This window comes from Vicugna pacos, chromosome 2 (assembly GCF_048564905.1).
Source record: "Vicugna pacos chromosome 2, VicPac4, whole genome shotgun sequence".
Taxonomy (NCBI): domain Eukaryota; kingdom Metazoa; phylum Chordata; class Mammalia; order Artiodactyla; family Camelidae; genus Vicugna; species Vicugna pacos.
The window spans coordinates 19,560,666-19,568,715 of record NC_132988.1 but is presented as its reverse complement, the minus strand read 5'-3'; the positions used below and the strand labels follow the sequence as shown (position 1 = coordinate 19,568,715).

The window sequence follows — 8,050 nt, the reverse complement described above, 5'->3', positions numbered from 1 at the left end:
CTCTTTGAGACCTAAAACAAGGCTGGACCCTGCCAGTAAGAAGTATGAGATTTGGGCAAAACAAATAAAACTGCTGTTATTCACAGTGATACAGTTGTGTATGTAGAAAATCCAACCAAATCTAAAGTTAAAAGATTGCTAGAAACCAGGTCAATAGGCAAAAATTAATTGTATTTTTATAAACCCACAGCAAGCTGTTCAATTAAGAGTTTTTTAGAAGATGAAGATTATGATAGTATCAAAAATATCAAATAGGAATTCATTTCAAATAGAATGTGCAAAACTTCTACAATAAAACATTAAGAATAGGGGGTGGGACTAGCTCACTGGTAGAGTGTGTGCTTAGCATGCAGAAGGTCCTGGGTTCAATCCCCAGTACCTTCATTAACAAATAAATACATAAACCCGATTACCTCCCTCCACCAAAATAAATAAATTAAGATGAAAATAAATAAATAAATAATAAAACATTAAGAATAAATAAAACCAAAATAAAAAGAGGAATGATATACAGTGTGCATGGATTGGGTAATTCAGGGCATAAAGATGTCAGTTTTTCCCAAAATTAGTCTTTAAATTCGATGCAATCTCATTAAAAATTCCAAGAGGGCTTTTTTTTTTTTTTTTTGATGGGTTTTCACTGTTTATTTATGACAAACATCCCACATCCATGATCCTCTCCAGTCTCAGAAATTCTTTGAGACGATGCCATTGGCCCTGGCCACTCGGAGAATGGAGTCATCCGACTCTCCCATCCTGCGAATGGCCCCGCAAATAGTATAGGTTTTAAACTGACCGTTGAACCTGCCTGTCACCTTGTCAGCTTCGGCCACGTTCATCTGGTTGGACGCCTGGTCCTTGGCGCCAATGATGCGATTGCTGGCGGAGCATTTCCGGGGCACGTACAGGTCCACGAACTCGGCGGCGTCGTTCTGCGTGAGTGCGGCCTGGTGGTAGCAAGATGAGCGCGAGCGCCCAAGAGGGCTTTTTTTAATCGACCTGAGAAGGTGATTCTTAAATATTTATAGTTCAGAGAGCCAAGAACAGCCAAAACACTCTTGAAAAAAATAATGTGGAAGATGTACTCTAAGATGTGGTTTGTTATAATAATATAGCAATTAATGCAGAGTAATCTTGGCACAAGGAAAGAAAAATACACCAACGGAACTCAAGAGAGAGCCCAGAAACAGAACAACACATATATGGATACTTGATTATGACAGGGCGGCTCTGCAGAGCAGTGGAAAAATAATGTTATCTTCAATAAATGGTGTTAGACAAATTGGATTTCCATGTAAATAAAAGACGAAAATTGATCTCTAGCTCACAATATAAACAAGTATCAATTCCCTGTAAACTGTGGACAGCAAAACAATAACAAAGTTAATATAGGATAATTTTATCATGATTTGGAGTAAAAACAAAAACTTTCTTAAAGAGAAAAAAAAAGGATTAACCAAAAAAGAAGACTGATACATTGTATTATGTCAAAATTAAGACCATCTGTTCATCAATAGACATGAGTAAGAGTCAAAGGCAAAATCCGTGGAGGCTTATATATTTGTAACCCGTATAGCCAGCAATGGACTCATAACCTAAATGCAACTAGTACTCCTACAGATCAGTAAGAAAAATAAAGTAATCCAAAAAAGGGGAAGGGGAAAACAAGAGAAATGAACAGAATTTTCACAAAAACATACAAAAAGACTCAAATAAACAAATGAAATGAATCAACCTTTCTTGTAATGGGAAAATGCAAATTAAAACCACAGTGTCATATTACTGTACATTCACTAGAATGATTCAAATTAAAAGGGCTGCCAATACCCAATGCTGACAAGGAAGTGTTATTCTCATGCAGTGTCAGTGGGAGTTCAAATTGGTACAACTCTGAAAGACTGTCATTATTTATGAAAGTTGGACATATGCATTCTCTATGGCACAATAATTTTATTTCTGAGTATACGTCCAACTGAAACCCATGCATGTATACCAAGATATACAAACAAGAGTGTTTATGACAGCATAATTTATAAGAAAAAAAGGAATACGAGAAGAATCAGAGCAGAAATAAATGAAATAGAAACTAAAAATAAATTAGAAAAGATCAATTAAACTAAGAGCTGTTTCTTTACAAAGATAAACAAAATTGATAAACCTTTAGCCAGAGTCATCCAGAAAAAAAGACTGGACTCACACAAATAAAATCAGAAATGAAAGAAGAGAAGTTACAACTGACAGAGATACAAAGGCTTGTAAGAGATTACTGCAAGCAATTATATGCCAATAAAATGGACAACCTAGAAGAAATGGATAAATTTCTAGAAATGTACAATTTCCCAAGAGTAAATCCAGAAGAAATACAAAATGTGAACAGACTAATTACCAGTAATGAAACTGAATCAGTAGTAATAAAAAAAATTTCCAACAAACAAAAGTCCAGGACTAGATGGCTTCACAGGTGAATTCTACCAAACATTTAAAGAAGCGTTAATACCTATCCTTCTCAAAACATTCCAAAAAATTTAAGAGGAAGGAACACTTGTGAACATATTACATGAGGCCAGCATCATTCTGATACCAAAACCAAAGACACCAAAAAAAAAAAAAGAAAATTACAGGCCGATATCACTGATGAACATAGATCCAAAAATTCTCAACAAAGTATTAGCAAATGAATTCAATGGTACATTAAAAGGATCATATACCATGGGCAAGTGTCATTTATCCCAGAGATGCAAGAATGGTTCAGTATCTGCAAATCAGTCAATGTGATAACTCTAAACTAACAAATTGAAGAATAAAAATCACATGATCATCTCAGTAGATGAAGAAAACGCCTTTTTACAAAATTCAACATCCATTTATAAAAACTCTCAACAAAGTGGGTATAGAGGGGACATACCTGAACATAATAAAGGCCACTTATGACACACTCACAACTAACATTATACTCAATGCTGAAAGTTTATTAGAATATGTTTTTTAAAGCTATGAATATGAATTCACAATCATTTAAAAATATTTTTAATAATGTCTATATATTTGCATATATTCCTCAAATCCTTTTTATCAAATTAATATTTTAATCTGAACAAGAACATAAAATAATTTTCCTTATAAAGTATTTTTTCTCTGTACTATTTTGAATAACACAATGACAATTCAAAACACAAAAAGCATAAAATATTATACACCAAAAAGTATCCCTTTCATATTTTCTTTCCAGATATTGTCCTCTCATAATCAAATTCATATATACTAAGGGGACTTATAAATTTCAGTTGTTTTTTATGATACTTATCTTTTTCCCTGAGATTTTTGCGTATTTCTAGCAACTATGAACGTTTGTTATTTGGTGGACATCGCCCCCTTGTGCATAAAACTGAATCTGCAGGGCAAGTCCTGTCGAAAAGTGGAATAAATTTACGTGGCTATTCTTTCACGGAATTCCAACTGTAAAAGTTTCTTGAAGCCATATCTGTCACCATACCTTCAATTTTTCAGTTATGACCAGCCCCCAAATATTAGCCTTTTTCTTTAATCCCTTAATGAAGGTGTCCCCACACTTGCCTTAGGGATCTCATTGTATATTGTGCCTTTTGGTCTCCAAAGAATTCTCACATCCATATTTTGTTTGATTAGAACAGGAGTTATTGCCCTCCTTTTCTATTTAGATGTAATTAACATACCATGTAACTCACCCATTTAAAGGGTACAACTCGACAATTTTTTAGTACATTCAGCATTGGGTAACCATCACCATAATTTATTTTATTTTATTTTTTGTCACAATTTATTTCAGAACATTTTCATCACTCCAAAGAGAAATGTCTTCCCTGTCAGTGGTCACTACCCATTTCTCCAACCCTACCTGCAAGCCCCAGGCAACCACTAATCTACTTTTTCTCTGTACAGTTCCCTTTTCTAGACATTTGCTATAAATTAATCATACAGTCGTCTGTGTGGCCTTTTGTGACCTTCTTCTTTCACCTGGCTTAGTGTGTACAGGGTTCATCCAGGTTGGAGCATGTATCAGTACTCCATTCCTACTTACAGGTGAATAGTAGTCATTGCAGGGATGCCCCATGTTGAATTATCCATTCATCAGTTGATGGGCATTTGGATTGTTTCCACTCTGATTGTTGTGAACAACATTGCTACCGACATTCGGTTGTCCTTTTATAGTTGCAGAGACGGAAACTGCGAGCTGAAATGCTCACTCAAAGGCTTGCAAGAGGAGGAAGGAATTGCCTTCCTCAGGACTTCACTTTGCTCATTGCCTACACCACTCCAACCGCAGTGGCAGCCACCGCACCAGGGGGCTCCTCGCATCCCCAGTCACCCCAACATTCACCGAATCCCTTTCACTGTCATCTCTGGTTCTTCAGCCCAAAACGATCATCCCTTCGTCTCCCACAGCCTCCCACCCCTTTCCCTTCACCAAGGCTTTCCTCTGGTTCTCTGAAAAAGCTCATCTCCACTTTACACTCAATTTGCCTTGATGGAATGTGGGTGCCACTGAGGAAACCACTTCCCCAGCTCTTTCAAGTGGAACTCTTTCCTGTCACACCCCAGGCCCTGGGGTCAGGAAGTGAGTCCCCTTCCTCTCCAATGCTGCTTCACACAAGCCTCCCTCCTTCTTCCAAATCCAGAGCAATTGAGGTGAAGACACCACTCTGCTTGTTGCTGTGATCAAGTGACTCCCGGTCACCCCTTCCCAGGCAGTGCCCACTCCCTCTCGTCCTCCCCTCTATGGATCACTGTTCTCCCTTCTTCTCTGTCCCTTTCAGTGCTCTGGGTAACTTTAATCTCCTCCTGAGTGGTGCATACAGAACACTGGCTTCCCTCAGCTCCTTGAACTCCAGTGACCTTTTTCTCCATCAGCTTCAGCCACCCACTACCAAGTTTCCATCCTAGATCTTGCAGAATCAGACCAATTCACGAAACGAACAATTGGCAGAATTTTACTTAATTCTTACTATTAATAAAGTTTATAATCATGTTCCATATTGGATGGGATAAACCAGTTTTTTGAAGATTTCTGGTAATATCTGAGTTAGTTTTACTCCGCTTTTAAGGAATGTGTGACTAAGATCTGCTCTAACTCCCTGTGTTTATAGCTGGAGAAAGACGGATCAGAGAGAAAACAGAAAAAAGTTGGAGAGGGGGCCAGGCAGCACAGGAGAGGTAAGACTGATGGCTGGGGAGGTGGTGGAGACCGGGAGTACTCTCAGGAAGAGAAATGTGGGACTGGCGCGCTCATCCTTACAAATGCATGTTTTGTGATATACTTTAATCATGAAGAATTCTTATCAATTCATTTTTATAACCCTCAGTCTTTTTTCTCTACTCATACAATAAATATTCCTCTCAGTTTCTTAAGTCCATTCTCTTCTCTTCTGCTCCTGCCTTCACTGACTCCTCTGTCTCTTCTCAACTGGATCCCTGCTGGGGATCTCCTGGCTCCTCCTGCTCTGATTAGGGCTCCTCTCAGCTTTTCAGATGCCCTTAGGTTTGTTTGTTTTTATTGCAGTATGGTTGATTTACAATATTATATACGTTTCAGGTGTACAACATAGTGATTTATAACTTTTAAAAGTTATACTCCATTTATAGTTATAAAATATTGGCTATATTCCCTGTGCTGTACAGTATGTCTTCATTGCTTATTTATTTTATACATAATAGTTTGTACCTCTTAATCCCCTACTCCTAAACTGCCCCTCCCCCTGCCTCTCCCCACTGGTAACCACCGGTATGTTCTCTATATCTGTGAGTCTCTTTTTTGTTATAGTCACTAGTTTTTTCTATTTTTTAGATTCCACATATAAGTGATATCATACAGTATTTGTCTTTCTCTGTCTGACTTATTTCACTTAGCATAATACCTTCCACATCTATCCAAGTTGTTCTAAATGGCAGAACTTCATTATTTTTTTATGGCTGAGTAGTATTCCATTCTGATGTATATGTGTGTGTGTGCACGCGTATTCTTTATCTATTCATCTGTTGATGGACGCTTAGGTTGCTTCCATATTTTGGCAATTGTAAATAATGCTGCTATGAACATTGGGGTGCATGTGTCTTTCTGAATTGGAGTTTTTGGTGTTCTTTGGATATATACCCAAGAGTAGAATTGCTGGGTCATATGGTAGTTCCATTTTTCATTTTTTGAGAAACTTCCATACTGTTTTCTATAATGGCTGCACCAATTTACATTCCCACCAACAATATATGAGAGTTCTCTTTTCTCCACATCCTCACCAACATTTGTTATTTGTGGTCTTCTTGATGATAGCCATTCTGACAAGTAGAAGGTGGTATCTCACTGAGGTTTTGATTTGCATTTCTCTGATGATTAATGACACTGAGCATCTTTTCATGTGCCTGTTGGCCATCTGTATGTCTTTGTTGGAAAAATGTCTATTTAGGTCCTCTGCCCATTGTTTAATCAAGTTGTTGTTTTTTTCTGTTGAGTCATCTAATGCTCTTCTCCTTCTCTCTTCCTCTACTTTGATTCAGACCTATGACTCTGGCTTTTCTTGCTCTTCGAGGCTATTAGGTCCTTCCTGGGATGAGATTTCAGGCTGTACCCATCCTGAGAAGACTGTGCCCATCCAAGCCCTGCCAGAGTCTGGGATTTAGCTGACATGGAGGAAGACAGGAGACACACCTAAGTATGCATTCTGAGGCAGCCCGAGCATTCCAGCATAAAATTACCACTTAAAAATGCAAACAGATAATCCCCAAGGGACTAGAGCACACACCATTCAGTACATCACTTCAGTAAAACACTTTATACCATCATGGCTAGTGCAAATGAGCAGACTTTGTGGTGAACCTGGGTGTTTAGTATTTGTATGTGTGTATATGAGAGCCCTTAAAAATAGGAGACAATTATGTGAAAAGAAAGCTACACTTTCTAAAATTTTCAACTTTGTAAATGTATATGTAACTAATTGTTACCAAGGGAATTCCATTGTTTTGCGTATATCACCTCTACTATAGTGATCCCAAAATCATCTAAAAAACTTTAACACTGATTTTCAGACTTATATGGAGTAGATACAACAAATGGTATCATTAAATCACTGTTCTGTGATCCCTTAAATAGGTGTGACACCTATTGATAAATGCCATTTTTTTCTACCATGTCACAAATGATGAGGAGAATTCTCAGCAATAAGAAGCAACAAATTATTGGTACACATAACAACCTAGATGAATCTCCAAAGAATTATGCTGAGTGAAATAAACCAATCCCAGAGGGTTACATACTGTATGATTTCATTTATATAACAATCTTAAAATAACGAAACTATAGAAATGGAAAACAGAGTTATTGGTTGCCAGGGCATAAGGAAGAGTTGGGGGCAGGAAGGGGTAGGGATGATATAAAAGTCATGAGATGCTCCTGTGGTGATGGAGATGCTCTGTAGCTTGACCGTATCAATGTCAATATCCTAGCTGTACTACTGCACTGTAGGTACCCTTGTTCTGTAATTGCCCAATGGGATTTTCTTTGTAATCCGAACTCCATAAAGTCATAGCAAGCATGATACTTGGTGTAATGTGAATCATTTATACTATAATAAATAACATCAAAAAACAGATAAAAACTCATGTTGGCGACACTCTAGGAGAATTTTAGTGATCACTGATGAAGTTTAAAATTTAAAAATCTGTATTAGTAAACTCCAGGAGAGAAATAATAATTTTAAAAGTGAGAAGAGCACTAGATTTAGAGTCCAAAGGTTTGAGGTGACACCAGTTGCCCAAATAATTTTAGAAAGTTAATCTTAATTCACTCAGATGAAAAGTGATTGAACTAGATCATTATAAGTTAAATAGAACTCAAATATTGCTAAGTATAAAAAAAATTGAAAAATAAAATTGTTAACTCATGGTGCATTAAAATTAGGAACTCTGTTTATCAAAACACCATTACCAGAATGAGAACACAAGCCAAGAGTGGGAGAAGATATTTGCAAAACACATACTTGATAAGGTTTCATTTCCAAATCATATAACAAACTCTGACAAATCA

The 8,050-nt window shown here is 37.1% G+C and overlaps 1 pseudogene across 1 annotated transcript; it reads right to left on the bottom strand.

The window, feature by feature from the left end:
- Positions 1-631: 631 nt before the first annotated feature.
- Positions 632-4,090, bottom strand: LOC140688659 (small ribosomal subunit protein eS21 pseudogene; annotated as a pseudogene). The gene is made up of 2 exons (XR_012063367.1): positions 4,058-4,090; positions 632-947 (listed from the first exon to the last, which is right to left on the bottom strand). The product of XR_012063367.1 is annotated as a small ribosomal subunit protein eS21 pseudogene (transcript).
- Between the last annotated feature and the right edge of the window lie 3,960 nt (positions 4,091-8,050).